Below are 23402 nucleotides of genomic sequence, written 5' to 3'. Positions count from 1 at the left end.
GACAAAATGTACTGTTTTCTGTGAAGTTTTTTTTTTGCAAAAATAAAAGGTTTTTTTTTAGCAACCTATTATTTTGCTAAAAAATTTAAAGGCAAAAGAAAAAAGAAAAAAAACCCTTTCACAATTTCACTTGGTGCAGAAAACACTTTTGGAATTCTTTGTTCTTCAGTGCCATAATGAAACGAATGAAGATGTAACTTCCATAACAAGAAATCCCTTTAAATTTCATGGGTCTTAGGGCTCTCCTACACATGTAGTAAAAACTGGAAGAAACTAGAAGGGGGGGGGGGGCTAAATGACATTCCACAAAAGTGCACATGGTATCAATTTAAAAGTTGTGCTTAAAACCCAATTCTGGCCAAAAAAATGTGCATATTCATTTGCCTATATATCCTTGCAGTCATAGAAGTGATTTTCTTCCTATACTCTGGTATGGACTGTTTCAGCACATGTGTGCATTTTAAAAGCCCAAAACAGCTGATCAGGGCTGTCAAAAATTGAGCCATGGACACACATGTGGCTAAATGGAAGCACAATTAGAAAGCATTTGCAATTAGAATTCTCTGCAACAGTTCTTTTTTCTGATCTTTATTAAATTAATCAGTACTTGAATTTATAGTTGGGTGAATAAGAGAAAATAAGAAATCTGTTTGTATGTACATTGAAGTATTCACATGAGCACATATATGATTGAGAGCATCTTGTAGAGAAACACAAAGTTTTGCCAGATGTCCCCCATCTGCTAAAATCCGCTGAAAAGGAAGGTGTCAGGATGGCAAGGGACCATTTCCTGGGACTGACAGGTCCTGCAATTTTTCAACCCAGTTATGTAATCCAAATTTTGATGCTGTCCGGAAGTGTTGTTAGTCTCTTATTAAATCGAAAACATGTAAAAATTATTCTTTATTGGTAGATGTATAAGTAAACTTCAAAAATATGAAAAAAATACTATTTCAGTTCATGGCATCCTTAAATTATTCCAGGATAGGTTATTTAAGATATCATCAAAAGTAACTGTATTCTTCTAAGTTGCTTAGTCTTGTTCTTCAACCAATACAATGCATAATAGTATGTATGCAATTCCCACAACAGCACATTAATGACAAAGGTAGGTACTTAGTTTCTGCTGGTTCCAAGCTTCTCATAAAAGGAAGCATCCTTATAAAGGATGACTTCTCATTTTTGTATGCTCAGGCAATTAATAACTTGTTACAAGGTTTTGTTTTCCATCTGGACTCCTGACAAGGCAGCTTATTCTACAAGTTAGAAAAAAATCATGTTGCTAGACAGTATTCTAATATGTGTTTTCAGTGTTTCATGCATCTGTGAAGTTATATTCTCACAACATGTTCACATGCATCTCATAAAGTAGACTTAGGCCTATGAAGGCTTATGCTACAACTTCTTTCTCTCAGTCTCAAAGGTGCTACAAGATCTAGTTGCTTTCTTTATTCATGTTTACTAACTTATATATTTTAAATCATATCATTTGGAATGTGGGTGTTTATTGTCAAGGAGATAGTTTTTGTAGTTTTTAAAAAATAAAATGCTGTTTATAAAAGTTTGGAAATTCCCCCAAAATCTGTAGATACACTTCCGAAACATTCCGAAACTTGATGGACCAATAGAGGTAAATTTCACCCCAATAGCTGTACAAATAAGGGGGAAAGGCACCCCTGCAGTTTCCCCACTTGAATGGTTACTATAATGAAAAAGTAATGAAATTTTGTTATTCTTGCTATAGTAACAAAATTTTCACTAACGACACTTTAGAAACATTTTAGAAATGAAACACCAGTGCCCCTAATTTTGCAATGAGTTTTTAAACATTTTTTCATTGATCACACAGCCCTGGTAGTCATTAGTTTGTTTGAATAATTGTACTCAATCAATCACACATAACACCTTCTTATTAAAAAAATAAAAATTGTCTGAGGATGGGCAATTGTATTTTTTTAGGTATTTCAAATGGTATTCATCTTCTTTTTGTACTAAAACCTCTCTTTATATTTGTTCCATTAAATATATATTCTCAAAGAACAAATATAACTTCTGGTAGCATTGAGAAAAGTAGTTAATGCATTTTAAAGGCTACTTAATTCAGTTTGGTTGATCCTTCCCTTGAAATTTGCTGAGCCTTCCTCTAAATGCTATATATATCCTGGATTATTATTTGTGCCCCTTAAAGTGTCCATACCATCAACGGGTTGTTTTTATGAAACCTACAGTAAGTACTATAGCATATTTACCTAAGCAGTACAAAATCTGATTTGGTATGTGGCTAGTGCATACCCTTAAACCCCAGGCATTAGAAAAAGGCATTAGATACAGCAACTAGTATATGTCAGGTGATGATGGACGCTCTTCTGATAACTGTAAACCAGTCAGCCACAAAATTCATTAAACTGGAATGAGTTCCAGCACTTAGGACTTATGAAATTCTATCAGCTTCATCATATGTACAAACAAGAAGAGAGAGGAAGAAATGTGTTCTCAGCCACCATGCAAGTTTTTATTTTTTCCTTAAATCTACATGAAAAAAGAAAACTGATTTTTAACTGCCCCCATCCTTTTGTCTGGCAGTGAAACACTTTTCTGATTATTGCAGAAAAGTTAACCCTAAGAAACAATTGCATGAGATCACTCCACCCCCAAAGAAAGGAACACTAAAGTCTAAACATAAAGTCCATTTATGTTTCATATGCACCTTATACCCTTGTGATAATTGTATATAATATTTTCAATAATTTTGTGCATGAAACGAAGTGTACACTGAACTATCAAAAATTATCTCAGTGGACAATTCTGGATTTGGAATTTCTTAAACTTCAGAATTCTGGATAAGGAATCTCTGCATATGCCTAAAATAGTATCCCACTGACTTAATTGTCGGCAGGTCTATAGAGACCTGACTGGTCCCCAGATATGGTCCTTATCGGATTTTCCCAGCCACTGTGAAGGCAGAAACGAAATCCCACTGCCCATGGGATGTCCAATCTAACTGCCCCCTTCTCCAATGCTGTGGCTGCTTTCAGCCATGACATGAGTCCTACTTGTCCACCGCCATGTGCTGTCATGTCAGTGAGGGTGATGGGATGATAAGGGAAGTGGGAAAGGGAAAAGAAGGAATCCCTTCCTCTCCCCCTCCCTTTCCAGTGCATCCCATCACCTGGTCAATGTCATGGCACACTATAGTAGACAAGTAGACAAGACCCATGTGGTGACTGAAGACTGCAACAACACAGAGGTTGGGGGAAAGGGGATTGCCATCCTGTATCTCCTGGTCAATGAGTTGGGAGATCCTTCTACACAGCTGTATAAAATCCATATGTAATGACACTGTGGACTCAGATAATCCGGTTCAAAGCAGATATTGTGGATCATCTGTCTTGATATTCTTGGTTATATGGCTGTGTGGAAGGGCCCTGAGAAACATGGAAAGGCAGTGGGGACAGTTGCAGGTTAGCCCCATGCAGCGTTTGGCTGCCATGGGACAAATTTGTCTTTATACTGACCTAAGTGATCAGTGCAGATGTGGCCTAAATAACATATACAAATGGGATTGGCCTGATTTATGAGATAGTAGGACTTTACAAACCCAAATTTAAAACATTCAGAAATGCTGCTTTTGTACAAATGATTATTTACAACATATTTGATTCTTCCGGCAAATGTCTTTTGCCCCTTCCACATAGCTGTATAAAATCCACATTGAACTGGCAGTGTCAATGCAGATAGTGTAGATTATCTGCTTTGACGTTATGAGTTATATGACTTTGTGGAAGGGCCCTTGAACTTACCAGTTGACTTGTGGTGACCCCATGAATTGCATAGGGTTTTCTTAGGCAAGCAATACTCTGGAATGGTTTGCTATTGCCTTCCTCTAAAATATTGTATATTATACAGTACATGGTATTACCCTCATGTCAGCTCAAAAGATGCACAGAGCAGTTAGCATAAAATATGCAATACACAAGGCCAACTCTTCATGCAGGCTTACAAGGGAAAAGAGGGGGGAAGGAAAGGACTGGACAGAAACGGAAAAAAACCCGATACATGTGTTTATTTGTATTACTCCTCCCTCATTCCCCCCCCCCCCCATACACACACACACAGGCACACACGCATGAACATTTTGCATTCAACCTGAAGGGAAACATTTTGAGGATAAGAAGAAGCATGATAGGACTGGTCTTTTCAGCAGAGCAAATCGAGCAGACCTGCAATCCCATCGTTACCTCAACTATGTTGTAGCTCAGCAAGAGTCAAATGATTTTTTTTCTGATGGAGATTCAAAGGATGAGAGGGATGATGGTTTTCAAGTGGGTTTCAAATAAGGAGTCTGTGAGTGAATGGAGAGAATTGCAGGCAGATTAGGTCGAAGTCATGGATTCCTGTACTCATTCCCAGGAAACAGGAGAAAGTGAAAATTCCCTTGAGAAAAGACATTTGGCAGATGGGGAGTTTTCCCGGGAAGCTAGATTAGACTTGAGAATGCAAGGAGTGAAAAATATACAAACTAGATATGCTCAAAGAGTCCAAGATAAGACTGTGAAGTCCAGATGTCTTTAGCATGATCTCATGGGTGCCTGGATGTGTTTGAATTAAGTGGTTTGACTTCAAGCCTATCAGAGGAGACATTTCTCTAGGAAACAGTTCTCTTGTATCTCCTCTCAAGGTCATGATTCAAGTTTTCTCAAGTTTCCTGTTCTGGTTCATGTTTTTATTTCCTCGGAGGGTTTACCTTTGGAGAAGTTCCTGTTTTCATGTTTATAGATTTAAGTCTGAAGTACTACTTTGGATTTTGGTTCTCTTGACTTTATGCTCTCTGTCATTTTTGAATTACTGCTATTTTGTATTTTATAGTCTACTTACCCTTTTGGAATTGCCCCTTTCCCCTTTTAACTGCTTTCTTTAATAAACATTTTTAGATAGAATTACTGGACTCTGGTGTGGTGCTGGGCAGGCCCGTAGCCAGGATTTCGTTTCGGGGGGGGGGGGGGTAAAAAAATTTCAGGGGGGGTTTCGGGGGGGGGGGCTGAGTTTCGGGGGGGGGCTGAGTCTGAGTGAAAGAGGGTCTAGCCTAGCAAACCTTTTGTATCATTACCCCAATACCCCCATACATATGGAATATATTGAGAATGGTGATCAAATCATGATATTAATAAACATAACAGTTTAAATAATGCACCAGTAAGGCCTTTTCGCGAACCACCATGAGAATTTCGGGGGGGGGGCTGAAGCCCCCCGAGCCCCCCCCCCCCCCGGCTACATGCCTGGTGCTGGGTGAAAAGGTGTTTCAATGCTAGAGTGCAACACACATTGCTGTATAAGCAAGGATTGCTGACACAGCAATATGTAGAACAGCCAGCAAAGTGTTTGCCATGCATTGAGACCAATGCACAATGAAACCAATGCACAAAGGTGACCCCACAGGACCAATGTGCAATGAGTATAAAACACAGTTGTGCATTGGGGCACTGACTAAGGAGTGCCAATGTGCACTGGCACACTCCTTCTAGTGTCCTGTTATGCATATTCAAAATTCATTAGTAGGGTTTCTTGACATCTTTGCTGCATAGTTAAGTATATGTAAAGTTACACAAGGTAGACTATGTTACAGGATTTCAGCCAATTTTTTTAAAGCTAAAAGTTGGAAAATAAAGCAAACACCTTTCATAAAAGGCTCTGTTTGAAAAACAATTCATCTAGTAAATGGAGAGAAGAGAGAATACCAAACAGGGCTCCCATGGAAGGGGAATCCCACAGGCTGGGAAAAACTGATCAGAAGAGCTTCAGAGAGAGAAAAAATGATAACAGGATTCAGAATCACAAAACATACAGTCCAATGGCCATAGTGCCTGAGGAATACTTGGATTTGTAATACAAACAAATAACTTCAAGCATGACGGTATTATACTCATGGAAAAGAAAGAAAGGAAAGAAGAAACTAAACAGAGGAAAAGCAGAATTAATATTGTATCCTAGCTAAAATAAAGGTTAAAGAAAGGTAAAGCAAAGTGCAGATATTCTGCCACCCTCACATGCTTAGTCAGATGCCAAGAACTTGGCATAGTGCCATTCCAACATTTTCATTCCAAGAGTTTTCTGCTACTTCATTTATACCCTCTCAATATGCCAAATGTTCATGCCTATTCTCCAATCACCTAACCTCTCCCTCAGAAATTAAAAGAAAAGCCTCACCTCTCACCAGAGTATTTTCGATATTTAGCAGATAATTTTATTCTGTGAATTAAATGGCTGCAGAACAAAAGCCAGAACTTCATTGTCGACAGACAAGCTCCACTTATGTTCCTGGCTCTTCAGATTTAGTGCTAACATACTGGCAAGCAGGCAACAGCAGTGAATGTTATGTAGTATTGGAAATGATCTTGGTTATTGGACAGTACCTTTGTGTCACCTGGCATGCTCAAGAAGTCCAGATTTTTTAGAGGCAATGGCCCTCCCTCCCTTATGCTTGAAGTTCTCATTCTATCCAGGTTCCTTACTTGTTCCTGTCTTCAATTGGTCTATTACATAGATGTGAAAAGACATTACATAGATACAAAAAAGCATTTCAGGATTGTCTAGTGCTCTGTATCAAAGCCCTATAATTCTTCCACAGAATGTTGACCAGAGATCATAATTTCCTGATGAAATGTCTCCTCTTATCTTCTGCCAGTGTTTAATAGAGAATACTATGAAAGTAAAAGACTGCAAAATAATAAAACAAGGAAATTAGTATGGGAAAAGAAAGATAATGGGGCCGTTGATGGTCAAAGATAATACTAAGCTATTTTCTGGGTTTTTTTTATTTTGAATACTTCCTGCCCAGCTCACTCTGACAACTACAATTGTCTTGCCCCACAAAGCTGATGGATGACACTGTCTACTAGACTACAGAGTCTTTCTATATATTGGCCAAAACTAGGATGTTCTCCTGAAGTATCCATATTTCTTGTTTATTTAGTTTTGTAGTGGTCCAGGTAGATTTGTGTGGTACAGCCAATGACCAAGAACTATTGTGACATTTGAAGGCTATTAACAATTTCTTTCAAATTTTCAGCATATGAATGTTCACCAAAACACTCTTCCCCTCCTATGAGGTGACAGTAGAAGCTGAAAATTATAAATAGAGGATCCATCTGGAGTTATGAATCTACCCTATATATACTCACGTATAATTTGAGAAATTTTAGTCAAAACTCAACCTTAAAAGACTAGGTTGAGTACTATATCTTAAATCTAACATGCAGAAAATAAACCACCCCTTTTCTGAGTTGGAGTCCCTGGTGGCGCAGTGGGTTAAACCACGGAGTTGCTAAACTTGTTGACTGAAAGGTCACAGGTTTGAATCCGGGGAGCGGCATAAGCTTCCACTGTCAGTCCCAGCTTCTGCCAACCTAGCAGTACGAAAACATGCAAATGTGAGTAGATCGATAGATACCACTTCAGCAGGAAGGTAACAGCGCTCCATGCAGTCATGCTGACCACATGAGCCTGGAGGTGTCTACGGACAACACCGGCTCTTTGGCTTAGAAATGGAGATGAGAACCACACCCGAGTTGGACACGACTGGACTGAATGTCAGGGGAAAACCTTTACCTTTACTTTCTGAGTTTAAAAAGAAACCCAGGAAAACTTAAAAGAAGCACTGATCTCCTCTGCTATCTCTACCACAGTGCAGCTTGTTTTTTTCTTCTTTTAATACCTAGGTGGGGAAATAGCAGTGGCAGCCAGGATAGGGTAGCCTCCTGAGTTAGCATTGGTGCTTGCCCCTCCCCTCTTCCAACTTATCCACAGATCATATCAAAATCCATAATTTGGTTCCAAACTTGCTCTTGATATATCCATGACATAAATTTATAGAGAATATAAATAGTGCCTTTTGCTCTGTTTTACCAATGTTTCAATCCAGTCTCAGGATTAAGTCGTTCTCTCAAAGTTGGTGGACTGCATCTCTCAGCATTCCTCAATATTGGCTGTTCTGGTAGAGCTACAAAGACTGGCAGTCACAGAATTTGCAGCACCACATAATTTGCATTCTTTGAATCCAATTGCTAGTCTCAATTGGAGCAGACTCATTGAATTAATGCAATTTAAATATGTTTTGGCTTACTTTCCAAAACCGAATCAATTGATCTGTTCTACCTGGGATAAGCAGTTAGGTTTAGGCCTTAAAACCTGTGAGCATTCACACAAGAAGAGATACTGAGACTGTCATACCACTTCCTCAGGGAGCAATTATTGCAATAACAATCCTGGAACTGAATTACAACACAGCTTGCAGCCACATCAACATGGTAATGCTAGGTAGCTTGTTCCCAAAACTACTTCAGTGGGAGCAAACACTTCTTACACTGTGGATACAGATCTTCATTCCAGCAGCATAGTTTTCCCCAAACCATTTTCTGACTCAGAGATTGGCAATTATTTCCCAACAAGCACTGGAAGAGCGTGTTCCATCCAGTTCAGATTGATCTGATAAGTTTCCTTAAATTCATTAAGCACAGTGACACCTATGAGTACAGTTTGTATGTTTCCATGGCTTGTTAGTCTGACAGAATTTGTAAACTATCAGCTTTTGTTTTGATTAGGCTCATGTGTCAGTGAATGCTTCAGGAACTGAAGTACTTTCTACTTCTCTATCCCCAATGATCATTGGAAATGTTACCTTCTTGAATATTAAAACAAAACCAATTTCTTCCTATTGTTGCTGGCAGAGTTAGATATTAACAATATGTTGGGAATGTAGACCATTGAGGGATTTTGCTATAACAAATAGTATGATACCAAAAATTATCAGGATGATAGTGCCAAGTAGATATAATATCAATGTCAGTTATAAGCCTAGTTATTAGGAATATGCGATCCATTAAAAATGGTTCAAAAGTCATTACAAACATGGGTATGCTGGCATTTCATTTTTGGTTAGTGAAAAATTCATTACTATAATGACAGTAAATGTCATTATTATTTCATGTTATTAACTTCATATAATTACTATAATTGGGAAAACTTCAGCGGATCCTTTTTTCTCATTTTTACAGCTATTGGGGTGAAACATGCTACAATGGTAAAACACATTTGCTACTCTCAGCCCACCAAATTTCAGAACATTTCACTTTTCCATGGATTTTTGGGGAATTTTCAAAGTTTTTTTATAAACTTTTTTTAATAATAAAGAAAACATGTTCCTAGTTTGAAAGTGTAATTCCTGTTTAATTGTGTAGTCCTTACTTTGAAAGTAGTAGCTATACTCCAGGAACTTTGTTTTTGCACCAAAAACTTTGTTAAATGGACGGATGACAATGTTAAGTTGGTGGACTGGATACTATAGTTTACTACAGCAAAATGTGCTATAACATGATGTCCCTTGCTCAAAGACAAAGTTTTTGTAGTTGAATAAACTTTCACCATGTTTTTTATGATGGACCCAATTAGGAAATGACATTTATAACCCAGGAACAAAAATCATAGTATAGAATATTAAGTTTATTGGAATTCTGGCTGGCTATGGAGGGGCAAATCTCTCTGATCTTGAGCAGTGCTTGCTGGGAAATTTAGTTTAGGGCAGACCCTTTTGAAATATAGTTCTCTGGTATAGGGCTCCTCCCTTCCCAAACTATATTTCCCAGAGTTCCGTGCTGTTCCCAACAAATACTGCTCCCTCTTTCCCCTGCTCCTAATAGTGAGGCTCCATTAAGGCACTAAGGCAGCCCTTTTTGCTTTGCCTTCAGCTTTTCTTCCTTGGACTGAATATGAAACTAACTTTGGGAGCCTTCTAAGATTTACAAAATAAAACAAAAAAGTATGGGGTAAGTTTCGGTTCTTAAATTTTTGGCGCGAGCCACGCCCATGTATTGGATATTTCCTCATAAGTACAAATTTAACAAATTTGATCCGACCTACAAGGACCAAAAAAATGCACACCTCTACTAACTACAGTCCTACTTAAAGCACATGGGAAGTGATCAGGACTTTGTTTTGAAAAAGGGTTGAATTGTAGCTTGCTTCAGTTCAGGCCATTTAGGGATATGTTTGCCAGGTTTTGCGTTATTATCACTGAATGAAATGGTACTAGATGGCTACTAATTTATTGGAGCTTGCAATGTTTTAAATGAAGCTAGTGGCCTTTACATTATTGTTGCTAAACATGTTGGAGTATCTGTTTTTGCCATTAGCAAGCTTATTACAGACTGTTAGCCAATAAATCCGATGCATAAACACTGTGTAATGCATGCATTTAATTTTGTCTGAATTTTTCTTTGGGCATAAGGAGAGAATAGATTGTGTGCTCTTTCTTCTCAAACTGCAATCCTGGGAATAAGTCTCTTAATGCAATATGGGAGATATCTGCTATCTCTTGTTACACTTTGGGGTAGACATTTGGGATAGTCAAGACATAGATGCTTTCAAATCCATTTGGGGCTTCTTGAGGACATGGCTACCAGGGTGGTGCTCTGCTTTTGAGCAAATGGTTTGGTCCATTGCAAGATGGCAGGAGAGCTGCATAGTGACTTACTACTATCTGTGATCCCAGACCTGTCACTAAAGTTGTAATTGGGTCAATGGTTCTCATTGATCAGCAAACACTCCCTGTATTTGGGCTCATGCTGAAGCCAGGTCTCTACAGCTATGACCAATGTAGCCTCTTTTATACTAACACATGAGGTCTGTGCCATTATTGCTAAGTAGGACATCAATCACCATTGAACCCATGCATCCAAAAGCCTGTTAAATTAATAAGAATAAAGTATTTACTACACAATATAAGGTGAAAAGTGAAATAGTCTAGCAAGACTTCATGATGCAAATGGTCCAGAGGTGGAGGTGGTTGGTGCAAACCCCTGAAGAGAGGTTTCCTTTTAATCTCAGCCAGCTGTGCTTCCCTCTCATATATAACACAGAGAATCATTACCACTGGTTTAGGACAGGCCATATTTAGAATAGTAATTCTGTTGGGGACATCTTTATAATAAAGCTTGTTCATCTTCATTTGTCCATCTCTTAAAATTTACACCAAAGCAAAGGATTTCACATGAATTTTCAGTAGAGAATAGAACTGAGAGCAAAGTGAATTCTTGGAGGGCATTGCCATTGGCATCCCGGAGATCTTACTTTACAAATATTTGTTACACTACATAAGGAGAATAAACTACATTTTCCTCCATAGTATTTATTAAAAATGAAAGCTAGGTTAATGAAACCATTCACTTAACTAACTTCTTCTCTAATTGGCTGATCTGTGTCCAAAATGTATATGGTCCCTTGGGGTGAAAAACAGATTAGCTTTGTTTTAGAAAAAAAAGGTAATAGAACTATTCCTTTAACAATTACATCAAAAGTCTATGTACTTGGTATTTGTATCAAAGCATAACCTTCAGTTAAATTTTCAGAAGTATGTTAATGGAGGATAATGTTTTTTTCCATATATATGGCACAAAGACATGTCATTTAGTAATAGACAGTGCTTCTTCTTTAGTCCCCGAGGTTGACTTGTAGAAATCTCTATTTAAATTTTCACTCCATTCATTTTCCCCTCAGCAATTTAGGGGTTATAATATCTGCAGTTGACCTTATCTTGCAACCTATGAACCATGGTGCTAAATGTGAATGGAAATTACATCATGTAAGAAATGTCCTTTGGTCCATTATCCTGGTCAATGCCATGACAGGGCTTAGGAAGAGACAGGGAGCTGTAAATTAACAAGGTAGAGGTATGTGAAGAAGAGGTGGATAGAAAGCACCTCCTTAAGCCTTACACCAAGGTTCCTAATATTCTTAATGCCATAGCAAGATCACTGTGAAGAATGGTCATGAGGTGTTCCATCTTGGCACTCTGTCAAATACAGAATATTTTATGCAAATTGAAATATCTTGTTCCGAGAAATAATAGATCTGTAGTGATATCATTCCCATGTTAGAGTTTTCATTGAAAAGATGGGTTGGCCACAACTAGGACATCTTGTTGAGTCTAGGAGGAATATACTGAGAAGAAATTGATGGTGTGGCATTAGCTAATAGCAAGCAACACATATAGGAAGGAGAGGTCACAGACTTTCTTTTAAAAAATGGTATGGCATAATTGATTATTCTGATTTGCTTAATGAGACCAAGGAAATTACTGGAGTGTGTGAAAGTCAGAGGAGCAGAAATGTGAACAGGGGGTCATGATGGATCATGTTGGGCATATGAGCCCTCAATCTACTTCACTGGGTCATCACACCTGTTTTGCCAGCACTAAATGATCATATAAGGAAGAACATGAACAAACATAAGCATTGTGTTTCCATGTTTTTACTCCTTACACGCTTAAGTTTTAACCATGGGAAGAAATAGGAAATGCCCTCTGTTTGGAAACGAAGTGCCTAAATAGAGGTGAGGAATGTGATCTTATCCGAGTGTTAATTTGAAAGAGCTAAGCAGCTAACTTCAGCTAAATGGAATTGGGAAAAAAGTTGTCCAAAGGCTAGAATTTTAGGTATCTATTGAAATCACCAGAGGACCATGTGCAATGCCTATTGATAGTAGACAGAAATAGTCAGTGGACGGAGTGGTGGCATGTGGAAGATCAGTAGAACTATATGGGCATAATTTCTAGAACTTTTTAATAATAAGTACTCTTTGATGTTGTTTCTGGAAAATTAGAAAAAATACCACAAGTACATTGCTTTTTGTAAATACTTTAATAAACCCTGGGGATTCTAATTGGCCAATTCTCTCTTTTGCATTTAATTGGGAGTTACTTTGAGATAAACAATGCATGGTTCAGTCATGGAAATGGACCCAATCCCATGTTGATTACCTTTGAGCACAAAGGAAGAAAGAGCAGCCTTATACAGGGAGATCCACAAGTAATCCGTTGTTGAGTTAGCCCTCAATTTTTCAATTCAAGCTATTAAATACCAATTTAGCGGTAAAATATAAAAGAAAAGAAAACTGGCAGATGGGTAATGGCAAAAGGGGAGAATGGGAAAGAAGGAGGATCCCACCAGCAAGCCAGCAGAGAATTAGAACTGACCCATTGTACCAAGGTAGGTGACAGGAATGTTGCAGGATTGCAAACTACTGATGTGTCAATACAGAGGGGTGCATTAATTGCAAGTAGGAGGCAGACTGGCAGCAGGATGTACATGATGTTATGTGATATTACCAAAAATGACAGTCCAGCTTCAATTCTGGGTTGCCTGCTTCATACAATAAAGTCCTAAGGCTACACCATTGTGAGACAGGAAAACAGCCTTATCTTGTAAGTGGATTGTTTCATTGTCACCCCGAGTATTTCAACCTCATGTACTCTCCATAAAGAGCATGGCATTCAGCCTTCTGAAGAAGTTCACAATGATCACATGTGTTCTTAATGTGTTTTGTACAGATATCTTAGAGTCAAGGTTAGTCAGTGTACAAGTCTCTGAGCTTGCCAACCTTCCAAAAAGAAAAAAAGTGAAAGAAAATGAGCACAAAGCTCATGGAAATTTGTTGCCTTGCCATCTTATACATAAATGTGTCACCATCCATGGAGGAATGTGAAGGGTTTAGCTGCAACCACTATCTCACTTCAAGTGGAGGGAACACCTGGCATTTTGTTATTGCTCTCATGGCAGATTTTTGTCACTCACCTAGTTTTTGGAAACAACCCTACTGCTCAAAATGGTTACAGCATATAGTATTCCTGCAAGTCTGTGTATACCTTTTCTGGAGATAGCAGCATTGAACACAGTGGGATTTAACTTCCAGTTAAATATTTATAAAATTATGTACCTAAATTTGTTTTTGGGGACTATTTCATTGAAATAAATGGGATTTATGTATGAGTAGCAATGCTTGTGGATTCTAGCTCAGCAAATTCTAAATGTGAACTGAATGGATCCTACACCAGTTTTTAGGTTGGAATTTATTTATTGGTTTTTGTGTTTCCTGAATATATTGCCATGTGTTGTTTTTTTTAAAAAAAAACACGTGACAATATATGTTTAAAATGTCTACTTTTAGAGGAACTACATTGGAAACAATATGTGTCTAAATGCTAACTTTTATGTGATATATATATATATATATATATATATATATATATATATATATGAATTCACAGATTGTTGCTAAAAATGGGCAGGTGGAGGGTGAGAACGAAACACATGCTATCGTAATACAGAATAGTACGTTGCAAGTTTTAGGAAAAAAGTTATATCTATAAAAGTCCATTGTTTGTTTTAAAGCAAATGCAGCTATTGTGGCAACAGAACAAAGATCTGCAGAGGGAGATTTTCTCTGTAAAACACACCAAACCTTAATCAAAGAAGCAGAAGTACAGGATTTATCGGGTTGCCCTTTGACTTTTGACAATATGGAAATGATGAAGAGGGCAGCAGACTAGGTTTGGGGGTCCTTCCACATCCAATTTAATATATTGTTTCCGTAATAACTACATACATGAATTTATACCAACTAACTTCAAAGTATGGATTTCAATATTGTTGTCTTTGTTGTTCCTGCATAGTTTGTGTGTGTATATTATAATGTGTGTAATAATAATAATCACCACAACAGCAACTGATTTATTACCCATCCCTCTTTCAGCTCAAGATGGGTAATAAAGATTGTGTTTTAAAATTATTTGCAGTACAAATCCTAATTTTGCACAAAGATTCTAGGATTATCCATGCAGAATAATTTACCTAAACATTTTGTGATTACAAAATACAAGCAAAAATGTACAAAAATTCTTCCCATCTGATGGGGAATAATTTTTTCAATAAGCTGTTAGATGTCATTTATCAATTAACCCCCCCCCCCCCCCCAATACACACAAATTTACTTTGAAATACAGCAAAAGCCAAACTCCATAAAAGAGGCACAGGCATAGAGTGACTCTAGCATTGTTACGTTTCTTTTTCTCTATGATTTTTAAATCTATATATTTTACCTGATGAAGTGCAAAACTTGCAAAATGTATTTTCTGCATTTCATAGAATCATAGAATCAAAGAGTTGGAAGAGACCTCATGGAAGAGACCTCATTTTAGAGCTATCACTCTTTTGTGGATTTTGCATATTTTTGTATTTTGCAAAAATTGCCACCGTGGCTAACCCTGAATATGTTTTGTGATTTACTCTGAGGTAACAGTAGTAAGCACCAAAAGCATGGCCTATGCTATAAACATAACAAATACCATGTTAATGCTCAGAGCTCCATGCAGTTATGCCAGCCACATGACCTTGAAGGCATCTCCATAGAGATTTTCGGCTTAGAAATGGAGATGAGCACCACCCCCCAGAGTTGGACACAAGTAGACTTAATGTCAAGGGGAAAACTTTACCTTTACCTAATGCTCCATAGAGCACCTGCTTTCCCTGCATGCATGCTAGGCTATTTCCTAGCATTCTGTCAAGATAAAATTGGAAAAAATTGTCTGAAATGTAAGAAAGTTTCTGCTGGTCAGTTTAGACAAACTAGACAAGACGGACTATCATTGCACATATTTTTCACCATGTTCTTAAATATACCTTATTATCCCAATCACTGGCAATTTCTTTTAGGTGAACCAGTATTGCTGGGTATAAATAGTGTTAAGAGATTTTAATCTTTAAAAGTCAGGCATGGATAACCTAAACTCAACATTGAGATTTTTCATAGTGAAGCTAAAATTGTGTTTTCATGACTGAAGCAATAGACAGAAGACAGAAGCTTTCGAGTGCAACCATGAGGTTAATTCTTCCAGAATTGCTTTTACAAAATATAGCTACCCACTCTTTGGCTGTTTTGAAGGAGCAACTTTAGACGGTCACTTAGAAGAGCATTGCTGAATGGGATTAGGTATATGACACATGCATCCTATATGTGCTTCCATACTCTCCCCAATTTACACTTTTTAATTGTTTTTCATGGCTGACTCAATCACTTGGCAATGACCGAAAGACATCTGAGATGTCTCATGGTAGATGGCACTAACACTATGCTGGCCTGCTGCCTCAAGTTCAGGAGAAGATTCTGGCTTATTTCCACCGCTGAGGTACAACCAGGTCTGCTTTTAAAAATGGAATTGAGGCTAATGTCTTCTGAACTTTTACCTTAGGTGGCAAAATTCTTTATATCTTGGGATCATATATATTGTCCTTTATCGAGTTTTGAAGGGAACTTGAAAATTTGTTTCATTGTGTGTCTAGATCAGTTCAGGAATGAGATTTATAACAATTATTCATGGGAGAGACAGAGAGATAGGAAAAGAAGAGAGGTAGAGTCAATGCCCACTTGTGTGGAGATGCTTTAGCATGCCCACACAAAGCATATGTATGCACTGCAGTACACATGGGAGTTGTATTGGCTGGTGTGTTCTGCCTAGATGAGTGAGGGCAAGGAAGGCCAGACAAATTACAGTCAACTCAGGATGTGATAATCAGAAATTTGAAAAACTAAAAAGTGTTTCCTCTTTAGGTACAATTACAATAATGCTTATAATGTTGCAGTAAAAGTAACAATATTGTGTTGGTAACAAATTACTTTTGAGACTGTGATAATAGTAAGTAACCCCTATTGAATGATCAAAGCAACCGGTGATACAGTTAGTTCCTTTTAAAAGGTAACATCCCTAGTTTTTGGTTTTGAACTCTCCACATCACAGCTTCATAAACATCCAACATGTTGCCTAGTACTGCTGTCACCAAGTTGCTCAAAGTAAAAATAGCCAGAGCGAATCATGTGATTCCCACAGCTTGAAGTGCAGAAAATATCATTTGGGGTTAGAAATCTTAATATTAAAAAGCAATGCTAAGAGACCTCCAGCAGACACATGCCTACAGCCTCTCACTTAATTTTGAAGAGACAGCTGTAGTGTGTGTATCTGCAGAGAGGGGCAGCGATGTCTTAAATTCATTAAAAAGGTGGGCTATTATAGGGCACATTGTAAAATGTATGCGTGCCCATCTTTACAATCTGAATTACATAAAAATGTGGATTGCTATACTTTATCTTCTAATCAGATGACTACTATATTCAGATGAGTACTATATATCTCAGTGGAACCCCAGTGATGGACCCCTCCCAACTTAAGGCCTGATTGGTACCTATGTTCCTATCCAGTGTACAAAGCACAAAAACAATCATTTACAAATATCTTTGAAGCCTGTGGTTTTATGCAGCTCTGTGTGTCTGTGTGTATGTGTGTGTATATAGTTTTAAAGTATTTGAATTTATTTTAAACTGTCTTCTTTTAACTTGAGACTCATTAAATATATTTTTAGACTTTTAAAAATCAGTTTATTGTTTATCTCATTTAAAATCGGTTGAGTTGCTTTTATTATATGCCTTCTGGAGACCTTTAGATAGAGTACAGGATATGCATAATTTAGTAAATAAAAATAAACAAATATTATAACAGTGACATTATGTTTTGGTCTATTTGTGGATATTGGTATATATTCCAAGAAGGTACCACTGTTTCCCAAAAACCATGAAAAGGAGATTTCTTTACATGAAAATCACTCCTCTTCAGTCCTAATCTGCCAGATGAAGAGCTTTTCCTCTTATTTTATCAGTGGCTCAAATCAGTTTTTGAATTTGTTAGGACCCTCTTTCCTATTCCATGAATTATTGCTGCTGCTTAAATAAATATTTATATCGCTAACTGTTGAACACGTTATTGTGACATTTTATTGTTTAGACTTCTTAGGGAGAAAAAGGTTAAATATAATTACCTCTTTGTTCTTAAATGATAAAAAGTGGGTAACATCTGTGCCGACTGCTGGGTATGCAGCAATAATAGCTGAGTGTTAACAATAACACAATGACCCACTCATGTGAATGTCATTGCCTTTTACCTGAGTGTCTCCAGCAGCTAGGAAAATAATTCCTATTCACCAAAGACTAATTTTCACATTTAAAAAATCTTTATTACGGGTCTAGTGCAGTCGAATTGCTTGACACAGTAGGGAACCCATACTTAGACTGGCAATATAAGTATTAGGAAACGCCTCAAGTCACAGTCAAGCTGGGCAGTAATTCAGGCTTCTGCAGCTACCAATTACACTTGAAAGCCAGCAGATGGCACAAGGTAACTCGAAATAACACTGAGCATGCTCACGCGTCTAGTTACAATAAATATCACAAAGCAACATTTATTTGTTTGTTTACCTATCAGGCAGGGCTGTTGGGGAGGGGGACTTTGGTGGAGAGCAACCTCTAAAAGAAGTGGAATAGAACAATGAACTCTATTACATGAGACCTCAGGCTACGCTCTTGCCAGCATCACCACCATAATGTCACTGCAAAATGAAAATAGCCATGAACTCCCATGGCAACTGAAACTCCTTTCTTGTTTTAAAAGGATGGTCAAAGAGAAATGGACCAAAATGTTCCCAGATGATACACAGACTCAAACGCTATCCATGTGCACATAGACAGTGCCTATTTTTAAAACCAAATCCCTCAGTTAACTAAAACTGAGTGCTCTTAATCCCATGTATATGCAATCCAGAACACAGATAAGAGTTTAATTTCTTAAGTATTCAGCTTTCACATGTGGGGGGAGGATCCAAGGTTTTCATTATGCAGTCATGGGCTATACTGTGATTATTATCTACAGCAGGAGTGTCAAACACATTTTCACTGATAGTCACATCTGCCTTTATGGTTGCTTTCTAAGGGCAATTTGTAATTGTAAGACAGTATAAATATAACAATGTTGCCTGGGCATTGAAAGCCTGCGGGTCACATAAAATGACATGGCAGGCTGGATTCAGCCCTCAGGCCTTGAGTTTGACGTGTGTGATCAGGAATTCAGCACACATACATATACACATACACATACCTACATGCCTTCATTTATCTTTCCCCATCCTTATATATATATATATATATATATATATATATATATATATATTACCCCACAATCTAGACAGAGCTTAATTCATAATGTTATTTAATAGAAATGCTTGGAGGTTAGGAGCTAGAATTCTGTATCAGCTGCTTGGCTACTTTTCCAGGGTTGAAACCCACCAACCTCCAAAGTTGTTGGGAACATCATTCGATTATATTTTGAATGTCATCAGAGTTGTCCTCCGTCTTCCTGTTAAACTGATGTTCAGAAAGAAACATGTTTTGGTGTTGGGGGGGGGGGGTGGAGCGGGGACAGATATTATCATGACAGTACTCTCAAAATATTGAGTAAGTGGTGACCATGAAGATGGAACAGCTACCTAGATTTACTCATCCATAGCTCATGTTCATGACATTATTTTCACAACTGCAATCCCCGCACACACACCTACTTCACTGGACATTAGCTGCAGAAGGAGAATAGGATTATTCTGCTGCAACTGGACCATTGTTAAATGGTATTTCTATGATATTTTAGAAGGCTGGTGAGAAGAGGTAACTCAGTTACATATCCCTTATCCCAAATTTTGTATTCTGAATTACTCCAAAATTGTCCACATGTGTTGAGACAGTCACACCTTTGCTTTCCGATGGTTCAGTGTGCACAAACTTTGTTTCATACACAAAACCATGCAAAATATTGTGTATAATGTTACCTTCAGGATGGGTACATGAAACATAAATGAATTTCATCATGAGACTTTGGTTCCATCTCCAAAATCGGGGGGGGGGGGTGGACACCCTACAATACAGAATACATATGGTCCCAAGCATTTTGGATAAGGGATGTAGTTAAAGAGTTTACTTAAATAAGGAGAAATTATTTATTTATTTATTTATTTATTTGTTTATTTGTTTGTTTGTTTGTTGCTGTATTTATCCCAAGGGGACTCAGAGCAGCCTTACAATGGGCAGACTTACAATACTTTAATTAAGAATACTTAATTAAATAATTGATACAGCATCCTGGACAGGATTTATTCTTTTAAAATTATTTTTGCCAACCCTTTATTTATATAGCATAGTCTTCTCAGAGGCTTAGTAGCATAGTATGTGAGATTTAATCATAGGGTGTAAATTGACTTGAGAATCTCGAATGAAAGCAGATTCTGTCAAAATGCCAAAAGAGGTACTAAAAGGTAGACCAGAGTATGTCAACAAAGTGGTTCTTTTCAATTTGTTTAGCATAACTGTCTCCTAAAGTACACTGCACATATAGTCAGGTGTAAAAAAAATCGGAAGTTTCAACTTTGAGTGATTTTGATGAGATTGCTTGATTTTGGCTTTATGCTAATGGCAAAAGTTATTATAGTCTAAGTATATATCATTCTGAAAGTAATTAGCAAAGAAGAAAAATATTTCACATGTACAAAATGTTTCAGTTTCTATCTTCTTCAGTTGATAAATATAAAACTAAGCAGCTTCCAAGTTAGCAATTCTCTTCTCAACATTCTTCACTAGATGATGGCAGTATCCTCTAGGTTGAGGCCATGTAGTGTCACTTGGTAGGACCAAACAAAGAAAATCTAATACGTGCCAGAAATCATAAACATACTCTAAATAACATGAAAAGAATTTCAAACATTGTTAATGCAGAAAAAACTTGGGTTCATGTGTACGGTACATAACACTCCCCACCACCAAGGATGTATTCTTTCAAGAATTACAATTCATTAGTATTATAGCCTTATTTTTATTTTAAAGGTTATGTCTTTAAAAACTCTCCCTTTTAATTGGAGACACATTACTGCCATTGTATTTGATTCAAAATAAAATTTATAAAATAACTGATTTAAAATACACATGGATTACCACATGGGCATCCAGGTATCTCCCCCTTCCTTCCTATACCCTTCTGCTCCTTCTTTCCATTTTCCACTGTAATAGGAACTGCAAATGACTTTTAAAGAGCCACAAATGTTAATGATGGGAATTGATTTACCATGAATACCTTGAAGATTATTTCAATGATGCAGGTAGTTCCTTCATCAATGCAGATCACAACTATTTCACACCTTTTTATTTCATTCAGTTCCTATCCATATCATGCTACAGGTGATTTATTTCATGTGCTGGAAGCATTCTTCGTGCTCTCTGCATGCGAAATGGGTGACAGTGAAGTAGCAACATTGTTCACCTATTATTTCTTTGCTATTATATTGGAAAATGCTGTATATACTGTATACAGTAGTTCATATTGCCAGCTGGTAGTTTCTCTTGTCTATTTATTACCCCCATAGCCCAAAGCCGGGGCCACACTAGGCAATTATAGAATTTTTATTTCACTTTAGCAACTGTGGCTGCATCCAATAGAATCCTGGGACTTGTAGTTTGGAGAGGTACTACAGGTGCCAACTGAACATCTGGCACAGAATTCTAAATATCTCAGGATCCCATATTATGGAACCAGGGCAGTTAATCATAGTGCTATAACTGGGACATGTGGAAGGGCTCAGGATACAATTCAAAATCCATTCCACTTCTTCAACCTGATAGTTATCTACTTCTATACTTGCAGAGCTGCCAAAGTTTTTCATTTTCCAAGTTATACCATGGCAGTCCTATAATACAATAAATTGATCATAAATGCAGCCCTTCTTGATCTAAATTCATGCAGACTCTATTATTCAAGAGAATAGGTTCTCTGTCTAGATAATGGGTGCTATGGTAGTAGTGAGATGTCATAGCATGTGTTATGTATTCTGTCTTGCATCTCTTAAGTGACCTTGAGGAACCATGTTATTCTGGTTTGGCACTGATATTTAAAATGTGGGGAGTGAGGGTTATCAATTCCCAGAGAATCACAGAATCATAGAATTGGAAGAGACCACAAGGTCTATCCAGTCTAATCCCCTGCCATGCATGGCACTCCTGACAGATGGCAATCTGTCTTCTGCTTAAAAACCTTCATAGAAGGAGACTCCACCACATTCTCCTATGCATGGCTAGTTTGGTAACACACGAAGAGTTTTGATGGATCCAATGAAACTCCTGTTTTGTCCAGCATCCTCTTTCTCATCTGTCTTTCTTGGTTCCACCACCCTTATGGGAACATCTTAGGGCACTTCCAGACAGGACTGAAACTCACACTGAAGCGGGTTTTAAAAACTCACTTCGGCATGGGTTTGAACCCCCACAAGTCCCCCAAAAGCCAGGCTATCCCGGGGAGGGTGGCTACATACCATCCCAATAACAATTGGGATGCCATGCAGTCCACCAAAGCCCCCCAAAAGGATCCCTTAAAAGTTTAAAAAAAACATATCTGGCCAGCATTATATTCCTCCCTGCATCTCCCCATCTCTTGGCGCATCAATTACTTGCACCAGGGGGGTAGAGGACAAACATAATGGTAGCCAGGTGAGGCTTTGTTTTACTTTGGGGGGGGGGTTATTTTGTGGTTTGGGGGAGGGGTGGGTACTCGCTTGGTTTTTCAGGCTCTGGAGCCTGGAATACCAAGGTGGCTGTGTGGATTGGGCCTGGGGATCATGTGATGCAGTCCCCAGGTCCAGGTGTTTAATTGATTTGAAACAATGCAGAGAACCAGAGGCATTGTTTGGACACCTCCGGTAAGACTGAAACAGCTCCCAATTTTTGAGCCTGTCTGGATAGCCCTTAGTAGCTGGAATTCTGTCTTATAGAATGTTCAATTGTCCCCATCTACTCTGTTTCCTCTGATAGGCAAATACCTTTTCTTTTAGGCAGAACTTTGCCTCTTAATACATGTGAAAGGACTCTTAATAGGTCATGTTGTGCTTATATTCTTTTTATTAGGTTTTAAACTGTTTTAACTTTGTGTTTTAATAGAATTATTTGTTTAATTGGGTTTTTAAATTTTTTGAACTAATCAGAGTTTTTAAACTATACTTTGTTTTAATTTGTTGAAAGCGGCCTTGGATCCTTGTTCTGGGAGAAAGATGGTGGCCTGAAAGATAGCCAAAACATCTGCCAGAAATGTTTAGCTTGGAGATTTACCACCAACACATGAACAATGTGTTGTCTGACTTGGCAACTTTTAGAAACTACACCGGAGTGTATGAGCTATGACTCAGGGCACTCGTTTTTTCAGATATGAACTGTAATGGTGTGAGACAGAAATGTATTTCTTTCAATACCAGCAATGGTTTCTAATATGTCTGGGGTATCTGGGGAAAGACATTCCACTTCAATAGTAGGTAAATAATTTATAATAAATAATATAATGCACATCTATATTTATACACAGTCATCAGTGTGGCATGAGGGCACGGGGTTTTTTTCTCTGTTTTTGTTCCTGCCCAACTTATTTTCAGTTCCAGGTCTTGGAAAAATCACTTTCTACTACCATGGTACACTTGAGAACCTGTAGTCTAAAAATATAATTTTTCCAACTTGTTTTCAGTTTATATTATGTTATTGGAAGCAGCATATAGAACAGGAGTCCTCAAACTTTTTAAACAGAGGGCCAGGTCACAGTCCATCAAACTGTTGGAGGGCCAGATTATAATTTGAAAAAAGCATGAATGAATTCCTATACACGCTGCATATATTTT

Source organism: Anolis sagrei, chromosome 4, assembly GCF_037176765.1.
Source record: "Anolis sagrei isolate rAnoSag1 chromosome 4, rAnoSag1.mat, whole genome shotgun sequence".
Classification (NCBI taxonomy): Eukaryota; Metazoa; Chordata; class Lepidosauria; order Squamata; family Dactyloidae; genus Anolis; species Anolis sagrei.
This window is presented reverse-complemented; position numbering follows the sequence as displayed.